This window comes from Taeniopygia guttata, chromosome 8, assembly GCF_048771995.1.
Source record: "Taeniopygia guttata chromosome 8, bTaeGut7.mat, whole genome shotgun sequence".
NCBI classification, from domain to species: Eukaryota; Metazoa; Chordata; class Aves; order Passeriformes; family Estrildidae; genus Taeniopygia; species Taeniopygia guttata.
The window spans coordinates 10,059,125-10,071,965 of NC_133033.1; the positions used below are offsets into that span (position 1 = coordinate 10,059,125).

Consider the following 12,841-nt stretch of genomic DNA (forward strand, 5'->3'; position numbering starts at 1 on the left):
GGGGGCTTGCTTTGTGTGTGTAAATCCTAGGGGCATTATGGTGATATTAAGTAATTTCTGATGGAAAAAAAAATAAAGAAAGCCCCATATCCAAATCCCACATCTTCAGGGGTTTTTAAAAGCTGCTTCTCTGCCTTTCCTTCTTCTAGTGTTTCAGTCTCTAATTGGAAACTGACTTTATTAGCCTCATTAAGAATGCTTAGTGCTGGCTATAGATAGCTCTTAAATACATGTTTTTGGTGGATTTTAAATCTCTTAGGTTAGTTGGCTTATTTTTCAACTCGATGTTATGTTCAGCAGGTCCCTGATCCTCCCAGCCCAGCTTGTGTCACAGATACCTTGCACAACGTCCCTTTTAATTCCCTCCACTTATTTTTTACGTCAGGTGTTCCTTGAAGTGGCCTTCACAGTTCTCCACCCTTTCAGCCGATGACTACGTCAGGGGAAGATGGACTTGTGCCTCCCCGCAGCTTCATTGCATATGCACACGCTGTCTGCCCCGGCGGCACGATTGCCTTGGTGAAGAATCCAAGGGGCTGCTGATAGCAATCATTGATTAAGAGAGTAATTGTCCTGAAAATTCAGATTGATCAAAAGGCAGAAATGATAACTTGTGTAACTGTGTTTAAAACCACGTCCTGTCAATAGGGGAGACTGAGACGTGGCGAGCAGAAAGCAGGGAGAATTGGATGTGCAAGCAGGTGAGTGTGGCTGTGGTTCAGGGAGGAGGGGGAGCCATTCTTCCTTGGGGTCCATAGCAGGATGTTTCTTGTCACTGACACTGGGCTATTGGAGATTCAATCACTTTTATCTTCCCCTCTCTCTCAATCCAAATGCCTTTTCATATTAGAAAATTAGAATCAGCTCCGCTCATGCAAGATTTATTAGCTCTGCTGAGCAATACCACAGAAGAGTAAATGATGTCGCATTTCAGGGGCTTTTTACACATTATGACCAAACTTGCAACTTCTTAAGTATTTTTCCATTGAGCCACTGCAGGATGTTAAAGGGATGGGGAGACAAACTTCTCTCTGGAAATAGTTCTGCACCAGTTCAGATGTCTTTTCTTTATTATCAGAATGATTGGATTTGGATTCTAATACAGATCTTTCCTTTGGGCTCAGTTTCTGTGCTTATTACTCTGGAAATCAAACTCTGAGAACTGAGCTTGTTTATCACATTTTTTTCTTGGGTCCCTTTGTAGAAACTCTTTCTGGTGCTAAAATGGGTGTCTTTGGAGCTCTGCTGCTAGCTGGCTCTCATTTACATCTGAAGAAGGCAAATCTTGTTTCCTGCTCACTTTTATTCCATTGTGTTTTGCACTGGGTGGCTTCTTTTTAAAATGCCTTCTGACCTTGTGCTGTACACAGCTCATGTTTTGTGTAGTGATGGTCCTTTGGTCTTCAGGTAGTAGATATTAAAATTCTTTGAAGACATGAATGAATTTAGGCTCATACCACTCAACAGATGTTATTGCGGGGATACTGAGGCATGGGGGATCGGATGATTTTCCTCTGAATCCATATCAGAGATTGAAATAGAAATTAGGTCTCATCTCTCCTGCCTCTGGACTTCAGCCACAAGGCTTGTTTGTGAGGCTTTTCACTTTCAAATTGCTTTGCAGGCATTAAATCTCTGCAGCATCCTCATGGTGCACAGGAGAGTCACTCAGCCGCAAGAGTCAGAATGACCAGTTGCTGGGAGCCTCTGCCTGAGCTGCTGTTCAGTTTTTCTCCCCATCTCAAAAATTAACTCACTTAAGATATGCAGTATTTCACTGAAGCTACCTACACAAATTCCTAGTGCTCTGCAGCATTTCACCCCTCTCAGAATGGGCATTTTGTATGTATCCCCTACACAAAAATGGCTGTTGCCAAGGTAAACACCGTTTTTCTGGTTTGGAATACTCTCAAAGAGGGAGCAAATTTTTCTCCAGACATCATTCTTTAGGAAAGTAGACAGCACCACACAGGGATACTGATGCCACTGCTCAAGTGTCTCACACCAAAACCAACATTAAACAACAGAAGCTGAAATCAAGCTGTGCAAGGGAATAGTTCATTCATAGCTTCATCTGCTGTCATTATGGTGTGGTGGAGCCCAGCACCTGCATCTGAACTTCTGCCAGTCTTTTGTCTATTTGGATCTGACTTTTTCTTGACATGGCTGAGCTACTGGAAGGATTGCAGTGCAGACAGGGTGGAGGAGAGGTTTGGGCAGCCTCATAGTTAAGGCTCCAAGTGCTCCACAGTGTCCTCTGCTCGGCAGCTGTAAAGGGAACGGGCAGTACTAATTAGATTTAAAATAACACCGTATTTGGACCTGTCCAAGTGCCAGCCTAACTTGGTGCAAAGTTTTGCAATTCATCTTAACAAAAGCCATTTCTGTAAAGCTGCTTAGAACTGTGTGTGGCTGGCAGGGAGGTTTTTCATCAGGTGTTGGTGCTTGGGAGGCAGATACACTTGACAGGCAGAAGAACTTGACTTCTCCTTCCATGTACAAGCACTATGTATTATTCAGGGTCTTCTTAAGTCAATGCTGGGTTATTAATCGGTCGTTTCTCTGCATATGAAATTTGCCTACTAATTTTGAGGCTCTGGAAGAGGACTGTGGGTAGGAGATTGCACAGTATTTTCTTTCCCTCTGTGAGTCTCTGAACACCTGTATGTGCAATCTGTGGCTGCTGCTCCCCCTTGCTTTGAGTTCAGATGACATAGTTCTGCCCGTGCAGCAGCTGCATGGGGAGGTGAGGTCCAGGTTATTGATGTAATGTTCCTGTTTCCAGATAGTCACGGATGATGGGGGGAGCAGGACCAGGGCTGGAGCAATAAAAGCCTCGTTGAAGCTTGAAGGACCAAGCAAGACCCCCACACACCACCTCCTAAGGACTAGGGGTTCTACAGTCTCAGGTGTCACTCTGGTGTGGTGTCCAGGTGTGGGGCAGGCATTGTACACAGGCCAGGAAGGGTTTGATCCATGATGTAGATGCTATCCACCCCCCCTCCCCACCCCCCTTGGCTCCTGCTCTGTTTGCAGACTGATGTAATGAGTTATTTGCAGCTGGTTTGGAGACAGCCTCTTGTCTTGGGACTGTCTCTCCCCTGTACCCTAGCCAACTTTATGCTCTGGTCTCCTCTCCCTCCACAAGCTCTGGCGGTGCAGCCTGTGGTAGGCAAGGCACGTGGGCCAGGAGCGCCTGCACGTTCCAGGAATCACGTCAGCTGTCATTACTTACATTACCTTGATTGGGAACAGTCAGTTATGTCACTGTTCATCATCGCCTCTCTCCCAGGAGAGTCTGAGGAAGGAGGAGAGGAGCAGGAATTATAAAGCACTTCTGCAGTGCTCTGCCAATCCCACTGCTCCGTTGGCTGAACATCTGTCATCAGGCAGCTTAAAGAGAAGGTGCTTTGTCTGATGGATCTTCCCATTGTAGCCCCACAGGGAGGAGCCTTCTGCCACACCAGGACTGCCCCACGGGAAGAGCACGGGGGAGTTTAACATGAAGGGAATGATGCTGTTGCCTGGGAAGCTTGGTGGGGTACCGCAGTGGAGCATGCTGGGCAGCTGGGGCCACAGGATGGGCTCTCCTGGTTGAGGGCTGCTTTGAGCCAGGTAGTTACCAAAACTGTCTCCAGTCCAAATGAGTTAGAGACTGGACTTGGACATTACCCCCAAGTGTGACTGTGGAGGATTTCTGCCCATGTCTCAGGTGGGATTTCATCCTCCTTTTGGCCAGGAGCTCCAAATTCCCTGGATGAGAATGCGATCTGGGTTTTGATGAAGGAAAGTTCTTCTTCCTAATGGAGAATTATCTGGAAAGTTTCCAGTCCCCTGCCCCAGCTGATTTGGGAATTTGATTCCAGTTCCAGCAATGAGTCTCTTTGACTCTGGTCCCCATGGTAGGCTGGGAGACGACATATGGCAGTAGCTGTGTCCATCTCTGGTGGCAGAGCCCATGATGCCGTGTGTGGTGAGGAAGACAGTTTGTCTGTCCAGCAGTCTTCTGTGAATGAATTTGTGACTGAACTCAGGGAGGCTTTGAGAGGGTAAGAAGAAATAGTTCTGTGGTGCAGGATGTGACAAGGCTGTCAAGGCTGAAAGCAGGAAGGTTCAAGAAGCACATGTAGCCCAGCAGGACATACTGGGAGGTGGGGAAGGCAGTAGTGCCTGCCTCCTTGTGTTTCATGCTGTGTGTGTTGGTCCTGGCACTATGACATGGGAGAAACGCTGTCAAGCACAGTGCTCACATTTTAACTTCTGTTAACTGGGCAGAGAGCAGGGGTGGCTTGACAGCAGCTAGACCTCAGTGAGTCCCAGTATGTGGATATTCAACCCAGCTTGGGACCTGGCAGTGCCCCCAGAGAGATGAGGCTAGTGAAGGGGAGGAAAGCCAAGACAGGAGAGGTCTGTACCCAGGGTCCAAAGTGGGAAAGGAAAATAAGTTCTGTGGGTCTGTATGTTTGTCCTTGGAACAGCTCCATCACAGGCAAGAAGACTGTTCAAAGGGGAGTGTTAAAACAGAATGGAGGAACTGGCTGGCACCAGCACTGGCACATGGGTGCTGCACATGGGGGGTGTGTGGGTAGGTCACGGGTGGCTGAAGCAGCCTGGTCTCAGCCTGTGCAAGGCATCTTGTGCAAGTACAGCCAGCAAGGTCTGACCTGTCATCCATCCTGTCATTTAAAGAACTTGCACTATACAGACGTGATGCTTTCTGTGTGCCAGGGGCACCACTGCAGTTTCTCTTAGCTGAGTTTGAAGAGCTCTTGCTGTCCCCAGCTTTAGGTGTAGGTGGTGTTGTGCTGGATGGCCCAGGTGCATGGAGTTTGCTAGGCAAGGAAGGGATTGAAAAGGATACATGGAGCAGAGAATGATTCTTGAGGAAAGGTGGGTTTCCATGGTGGGTGGATAGCTACTGAAGTGAGTAAATACTTGCTATAAACATGTTCAGAGCATCTCTGTGTGAAGAACCCAGCACAGCTTTTCCAAGTGAATAGAAAGAGAGCTCGGGTTCAGTTCATATGTCTGTTTTCATTTCTTTTCTTCTTCTGGTCAACTGTGGCTGTAGATAAGAGTTTTCTATTTGAAGTTCAGAAGGGAAGGGAAACCCATTGTTAGAAGGGGAGACATTTTTTTTGCTTGATATCTATCTCCAGCGACACAGCGGCGAAGGAAAAGATTTGCTATGATAAAGGTAGGTTTAAGGAGAAAAAAAAAAAAAAGCACATTGAGTGTTGCTTTTCTCTGTACTTCAAAGCCTGGAGTAATATGGAACAGTATAAAAGAAGAGAGGTAAAAAAAAACAACCTAGCCCAGCCTCTGCACAGGGGCTGAGAGTGCCATAATAGAGCACCATCCTGGCCAGAAATCCAGAGCTGTGCCTGAGCTGTTCATCTGGGCTTGGCATGGTGGTGTTCAGTATGCACAGCACCTGCCAGGAGTCCACAGGGGAGGGCTGCAAGGGGGTGGATGCTCCTTATGGGGAAAGCAGGGGAAATGTTTTGCAGGTGTGCATCCTGTGAAAGGACTGAACCAAGGGAAGTCACTCACTGGAAAGCAAATCAGGCAAATGTGGAAGCTGTATGGGAAAAATGTGCCAATAAACTTTTAATTATTAAAATAACTTGGAGAGTGTATGGAGTGTTCAATACAGCGTGACAGAGGGAAAAAGCTGAACAGCACAGCTGTGGTGAAGGCTGTGGGTGGGAAATAGCTAAATGTCTCTGTCCATGTGCCTCAGGGCCAGTGGGGCTGGCTTTCTGGGGTCCTGGGCTGTAGGATCAGGGCTCAGTTGATTCTGAACAAATAAGAGTAGAGGAATGCTGGGGATGGGGTACCTGTGAGTGCCATTCCCTTGCTTGGAGCAGGGGGACTGCTGCTCCACAATCATCAGTGGGACTCCAGTGGCTTAAATGTGGATTTGGGATATGCAAGACAGGCAGGGTTAGGAGCTACCTCCCAAGGAACAAGGCAGGGGACAGAGAAGTGTAGCCTGGGGAGCTGGGGCTTGTGACACCCCGCTTCAGTTCTGCTCTGTTCATGCAGGCGTCTCCTTTCCTCTTGTCCCCCAGCCAGACTGGTGGCATGATGCTCCATGTCATCATGGTTATGGTCTTCATCCCCATCCCAGGCGCCCTGCATGATCCTGGCTTCTGGAACAGCCCTTATTGTGTCAGCCCATTGCTGCTCTGCCAGCCTGTTTTGGGCTTGCTGAGCTGCTGGGACACTCCTGAACAGACCCCATCCAAGGCCTCCTTTCCCCTCCAAGAAGCTGGTGCCTTAAATAAAGGAGAGAGCAAGCCTGTGCTGGAGGTTTTGCCTCTGTGGGAGTCTGGGGAGGAGCAGAACAAGAAACCAACAAACTCATTTTCAGTGCTGACCTGAGCAGAGGTTGGAAGTAAAAAGATTTCCAGCAAACCTGGGCTAGTCAGGGTTGCTAACGAGCCTTTCCTTTGAGAATGTTTTACATTCTTTAAGGATGGCAGGGTGCTCTTGGGGAGAATCTGCTAAAGTAAATGGCAGAGTCAAGTGTGCCGGCTCCTTTCTTTCCCTTTTCTTTTCCCTTTTTTTTCCTTTCCCCTTTCTTGGTTCTCTTTATTATGTGGAGTTGCTCTGGCTCTTTCTCTCACTTCTGTTTCTCCTTTTGTTCTCTCTTTGTCTATTTATCACACTGTGAAGGTTGAAAGAGATGTTATTAATCTGGGAGAATGAAGGCAGGATTAGTGGTATGAATCGGATTTTGAGAGCTGTAATGATGGAAAGACTCGCTCTGCTGGCGGGCTGCGTGAGTTTGATAAATGGGGAGCACTCCAAACTGACTCGCGCCTTCCTCCGCACTGCTCGCTTTGCCCGCTGGGGCGTGCCATGCTCTCAGATCTGCCAGCCATCCCACACCGCTCCTACCTGAACCAGAGCAAAAAGCCAAGGGTAAATCAGAGACAAATATCTCCCATTGCACTTAAAGAGATCATTTCTTTCAACATCTTTTTCAAACGGAGTCCTGTCAAGTTCTTGGACAGCCTCGTGTGGAGGTGGGATCCTTCCTTGGAGTGTGGCTTGGAGCCGTGGCCGTGTGTTATTGTCTCCTGCCGTGGCTTTGCGGGGAGCAGCGACGAGTTAGTGTGGCTGCAGCAGAGCTCCCATCGTGCGAGGCACAAAGAAGCAGGATCATCTTCATAGGGCTGGACCCTGCTGTGTTTGCCTCCTGAGGACTGCACCAGGCTTCAAAACCCTTGTGGAGCTAGAAGAAAGCAGGGGCTATTTCATCAGAAGTTGCTTTGGTGTCTTTGCCCTGAAATCTCCTGAATGATGGGTTCTCCCTTTGCATAACATGAGCCAGGTTCCCTGTTATCAACCTTGGGGTGGGGCAAAGTAGGCACTGGGAACAGCCACAGAGGGTAACAGCCTGGAGCTATGGGCTAAAACAGGACTCTCTGGACAGCATCTCTAGTGAGTAGGGTTCTTTTCTGGGATTACCCATCACTGCATACTCACTCACTTGAACCCTTCTTCCACCCCACCTTTGGATGTGTGGTGGCCCACATTGCACCCTGCAGAGCCAGAAAAGCTAGGGACAAACTCATAGGTGTAGGTTATGTTGCACTTTGAAGCAAGGACAGAACTTGCTGAAGTTATGCCACCAGGTATTCGTATGTGGAGACTGTGCCCTTGTCCCAGGGTCCTTCATGGGAGTCCTTACTCCACCCTCTAGTATGGCCTCTGTGCACATTTTGGGCTTGCTGCTTGGTCACGGCTGGGCTTGGGTCTCATGGTCCCACCCGAGAGCATGCATTTGCTGAAGTGAGATGTGGCTGTGTGAAGGACGTGTGCAATGTGTTGGGAAGGTTTGGGTTCTTCAGTGCCTCTTGCCCCAGAGGTTGTGGGCATAGACTTGGCCCTGCAAGTCCCCATCCAGGGGGATGTGCCTGGTGGTGGTTGCAGGACAACCCATCACTGCAAGGTTTGCACCTTGCCTGGGTTAAGCAGGGGGTTATTGCTCAGTAGAGGAGGGGGAACAGCAGTGTGCAGGAGCAATCCTGCTTCCAAGGGGGAGTCAGACCACCAGGCAGCCCAGAGTTGTCAATGTCCCTTTAACTACAAGGTAATGGACTCCCCCGTGCTCAGGCTGAGCTCTGCTCCTGCCTTGGCAGGAACAGCAATGATTCTCAAGGTAGAGCTAATGAGACGTGCACATCTTTAAAGGATCGTGGCTTCCAAGACAAAATTAAAAGGGAAAAAAAAAAGAGAAATGAGGGAAGGAGAGAAAGTCCAACTGCACTGCGTTGGCCAGCAAGGTGTGCGTCCATCTGTCTTGCCTGCCCTTGGCAGGATCATCCTAAATGACTAGCACGGCCTCTTTTCTTGCTGCTGCAACTCCTGTTTGGCCCTGAGAGCCCCTTCACCTTCCTGTGACCTTCCCCCCCCCCCAGCCTCTCTGCAGCCTCTGGGCTCTGTGGGGAGAGAGGAGGGCGTTGCTGGGTGTCATATACCTGCTGTGTGTGGCATGGCTGTGGGGACAGTGGAGCTGAAAAGTGGGATAGCAGGGAGACATACAAAGAGATTAAGAATAGGACTATCCTGTCCTGGGTCAGTTGAAGATGTGGGGATGGTGGTGCTGTCAGTCCTGGCTCATCCCTCTCTTCATCCTTTCCTGCCAGGTCTGGGATTGATGCAGTCGGCATTTCCAAGCATACATAAAGTAGAGTTGGGATACCAGGGTTTTAAAGATATCCCAAATGCCTGTCCCATTGTGGGTAGGGAGGAAGAGATGTCTCCACTTTAGTGTTGGGAAATGCTCCATGGCTACTCCTGGCACTGAACAAGGCTGTGTCAATCAGCCTGAGCCAGGATGTGACCCTTTGGGAAGAGCTGGCAGGGGAGCTGGGACGCTGTGTGTCCCAGTTTGGTGTGACTGCCTGCCCACACTTTTCCTCCTGTTCTCACTATTTCGACTTCACAGGTTGAATTGGTTCAGAGCAGCCAAACTAAATGAGGAGAGAAATGATCAGTCAAATTTTTCTTAAATCCTGTCTTTAAGAGATAAGTGCTTGGCTGGAACTTTAAGGCAGGTAATGAGGCTCTCTTCAGATCAGCTTGTGATGTGGAAAGTGCTAGATTGACCAGGCTGCAACTGGAAGAAAGCTCTGTCACAGCCGGGGACGGTGCGGCACGGGACTCCCCACACTCCGGCACTCTGCACCAGCTACCGCCCGCTGCTCCCTGCTGCCTTTGCCTTCATCCTGCAAGGAGCAAAATACAGCTAGGAGCTGTGGGGAGCAGCTTGCTCACACAAAACTGAGTGACTCCCTTCCACACAAGGAATGTCATTCAGTGCCTTGGACCCAGCCCCAGTTTGCTCCAGCTTTTCAGGCAAGAGTTTGAGTGGAGGTGGTGAGTCAGAGGACCGCTGTCCCTCCAAAGGACTCTCACCAGTTTTCAGTTTTAAGCTGACAGATTTGTTTTGCTAAATAAATCAGAGTCACTTCAAGCCTTGCAAGGCTCGTGAGGTGGGGTTCTGTCAATCACATCTCAAGCTAGTGCAAGGGGAGAAGGAGAATTATATTAATTCTTCCAGCAGCCTGGTAAGAATGTGTTGGAAGGATCATCCTTCCTTTTCAAGACACTGTCCTTCCCTCTGCAGTGGGGCACGAGCAGTGCTTGTCTGCCTCAGGATGGCACCTTCATTCACAAGGCACTTACCAGAGAAGAGGAGCTGGTTTGTTGGAGGAAAAGTGGCAGTTCAGGAGCAGCACAAGAGAAGGGAGTAATGTTACGCAAGATGGGAAGTACAAGTGTCTCTTCCTAGCTCCAAAATACTTGCTTCTCCTTCAGTCTGTGACTGGTAAAGAATCTGGCCTTACCTGCATGCTCTGCACGACAATGCTGGTGCCAGACTCCTATGCCCTTGCTCCCTTGTGCCATGCCCACCAGGCAGCACCTTGCTGTCTTGCTCTTCTCTAGGGCTCTCCTAGGCAGGAGCTGGGCACCCCCTGAGCTTTCTGGTTTGTATCCAGGATTTTTGGGCCTTCTGTTGTTAATTATTGAGATGTAATAATGTGATTAGTGCACTATTAAAAAAATCGCTGATATGATTACCATGGATTTAATATCACATGATATATCATTACATTGTTACATGGTGACAGATGTAATTGAAATACACTTATTGGAGCCTGGGGTTGTGTTTCATTCAATCACAGCAGCACCTCCGGGGGGCAGAGCAGAAATGGCTAAAAAAAATAAAAAGGCGTCAGGATTGGAATTTGTAATGAAAACAAAGAAACTTGCAGCCTGTTCAAGTGTGGGGCAACTGCTGCTCTGGCATTTTCTCTATAGGAATTTAGAAAGGTACAAGTTTGGAGGATCACCTGGAGATTGGTCAGTCGAGTTTGCTCAGGGGACTGGCAGGAGGACATGTGCTATGGCCCCGTCCCCGGAAGGCTTCCAGCCATCTTGCAGCACATGAGCCTGGCACTGCGGGCACTATACCACTGACCTCTTGTCCCTCTTTGGCTGCTTTTTAAACAGCAAGTGGACCCAAAGATGGTATTCACTGTGCTGTGTGAAAGCCAGCCAGCCACTCCCTGCCTTCTGCCTATCACATTTTTGGAGTCAGGGATAACTCAGTTGCCTGTTGTGTGGCTCAGGCTGTGCCATAGAGGAAGGGTAGGCAGTGGTGAGCTCACCTGCACAACTGTGACCTGGGTCATGTTTCCCTCCATGTCAGTGAGAAGAGGTGACATCTGTCTCTGCCACATTATCCTCGAGGGGATCTGCACATGGGCTTTGGGCAGCTGTGGTGAGGAGAGGAGCAGCTCTCAGGTACCTTCTGCAGGGGCAGCCAGCTAAAATGGAGCCTGGGCAGGGAAGGGACTTGGCTTTCACTGCCCGTGGGACAAGTCCTGAGGTGGAGAAATTTACCTGCAACAGAAACACAAAGAACCTGCCTGCTGCTGGCTCTAACCTGCTACTTCTTACAATGGTGGTGAATAAGAAACTGGTGGTGAACACAGAGGTCTCATTTTGCTTCATCTTCTCCCCTTCCCAGGGTCACCCACTCTCCCAGTCCCCCACAAGGCAAGTTTGGGGTGTTGCCTTGGACAGGACCAGGGCTGTGGCTAGACCTCAGAGATACAGCACAGCATATGTAATGCTCTTTAATTGCTCTTATCATCACCATGTACTAAATCTCATCTCGTAAAGGGGGCAGAGACGTGATTTTGTCTCAGGTACACCTGTTCCCACCTCTACTGCAGGTCCCAGGGCTATTTTATCTTTGCAACAGACAGTGTTTAGGTGACTGTGAAACTGAAGGGTTTGTGTTTAATCTTGCCCTCATCCAAAACAAAGGAAAGAGGAAGAATTTGTGGATAGAGTCAAGGCGACTTTTCCACCAAAATGGAAATGGCAGTGTGGTGAGCTTGAGACATCTGGATGTTTGCATAATGATGTAGCAGCATCTGGCCCTGGTCACTAGCTCAGCATTCACACGTTCAGCACAGCATCACCCCCTACTCTAATGTGTCTGTCCCCAAAAAACAAACCTTGCTGATGCCTGAGGGATCACTTCTATTTTGGGCTTTCAATTCTGTGTCCTCCCACCAAAAAGTGCTCCCACCCCTCTTTTGTGGAGCCAGCATACCCATTCTAAGCCCTTGTTTTGCTGGGAGCTGTGGAAATTAATTTCCAACTGGCATGGGAGCTCTCTAGCTGGGAAGACTCTGGCAAGCATCTTTCTTTTGAGGTTAAAAACATAATTTCAGTCTGACCTCTGTGTTTCGGAGCTTTTGTTGGTTTTCTCCACCCCCAGATGGTTTTTGTGTGTGATTTTAAAATAGCCTTCTTCTCTTGGTTGAAGCTAGCTGATGCGTCCACTTCTCATTCGAGGATTGTTGTGTTTTATTAATGCTGTTATTATTCCATTACTGTCATTGTGCTCTTTTATAGCAAATAGCTTAATTTAGTTGAGATACACAGATGCTGAGAGTTTAAGTGAAATCTTCAGCACTTGGTATGCTGGGCACTGAGCAGATATTCCCTAAGTACTTTGGTATAAACCTTTCACTTAAACACAAATAGGCTGCTGGGGCAGTACTGGGTGGCAGGAGTTTGGGAGAGGGGAGAAGGGGCAGGGACTACCTGTTTAGCACTGTACAGAGGATCTCATAGTTAAATGTGACTACAGGTGCTGAGGAATGAAGCTGCCACTGAGGATTTCACCCCCAAGATGGGCTGTGATGGGTCCCTCTTCTCTACCAGTGCTGCAGGACAGGGGGAATGATGCCACCAGCAGTGCTGGCTGCTTTGGGTTGAGATTTTTAGGGGTGTGGGGGCAAAGTGTACTGTAATTTCTTCAACTGAAGCTGCCTGGCTACTGGGAGAGGGAGGTGAGGATCTGGACATGCTGCCACCCTGGGGCAGAAGGTACAGTGCCAGTGAAACCCAGTGAATGTTTGAAGAAAAACGTCGCTGTTGGAAAGCTGTACTGTGCTGCAAGTAGATCTTGAGTAGAGGAGTTGAGAAATAACATTGGTGCCCAGATGACTTAGGGGCCAGGGCCCTACTGTTAGAAATTACTTGGGTGCTTAAGCCTCCTGGGAAACTGGTGCAATCCAGGCTTTGAAGTACCTTAGCTACTTCAGAAATTTTACCACTTACTGTTGACAGATGTTCGTCTGAAATGGATGCTTCTTGCTCGGTGCCTCTGGGCATTCATTAATACTAGTGATAACAATTTCAGATTGTCTCCTACACCTCTTTCCCTGCCTCCATTCCTTGAAAATTACAAAGGTAAAGCTTGTTAGTGTCATGTTATTTGTGCACTTAACTCTTACTGTCT

General features: G+C 48.6%; 1 protein-coding gene across 3 annotated transcripts in view; it reads left to right on the forward strand.

The window, feature by feature from the left end:
* The window catches only part of ERI3 (ERI1 exoribonuclease family member 3), a 129,459-nt gene that overhangs the window by 65,595 nt on the left and 51,023 nt on the right, over positions 1-12,841 (forward strand). The gene's annotated exons all lie outside the window — the stretch shown is intronic.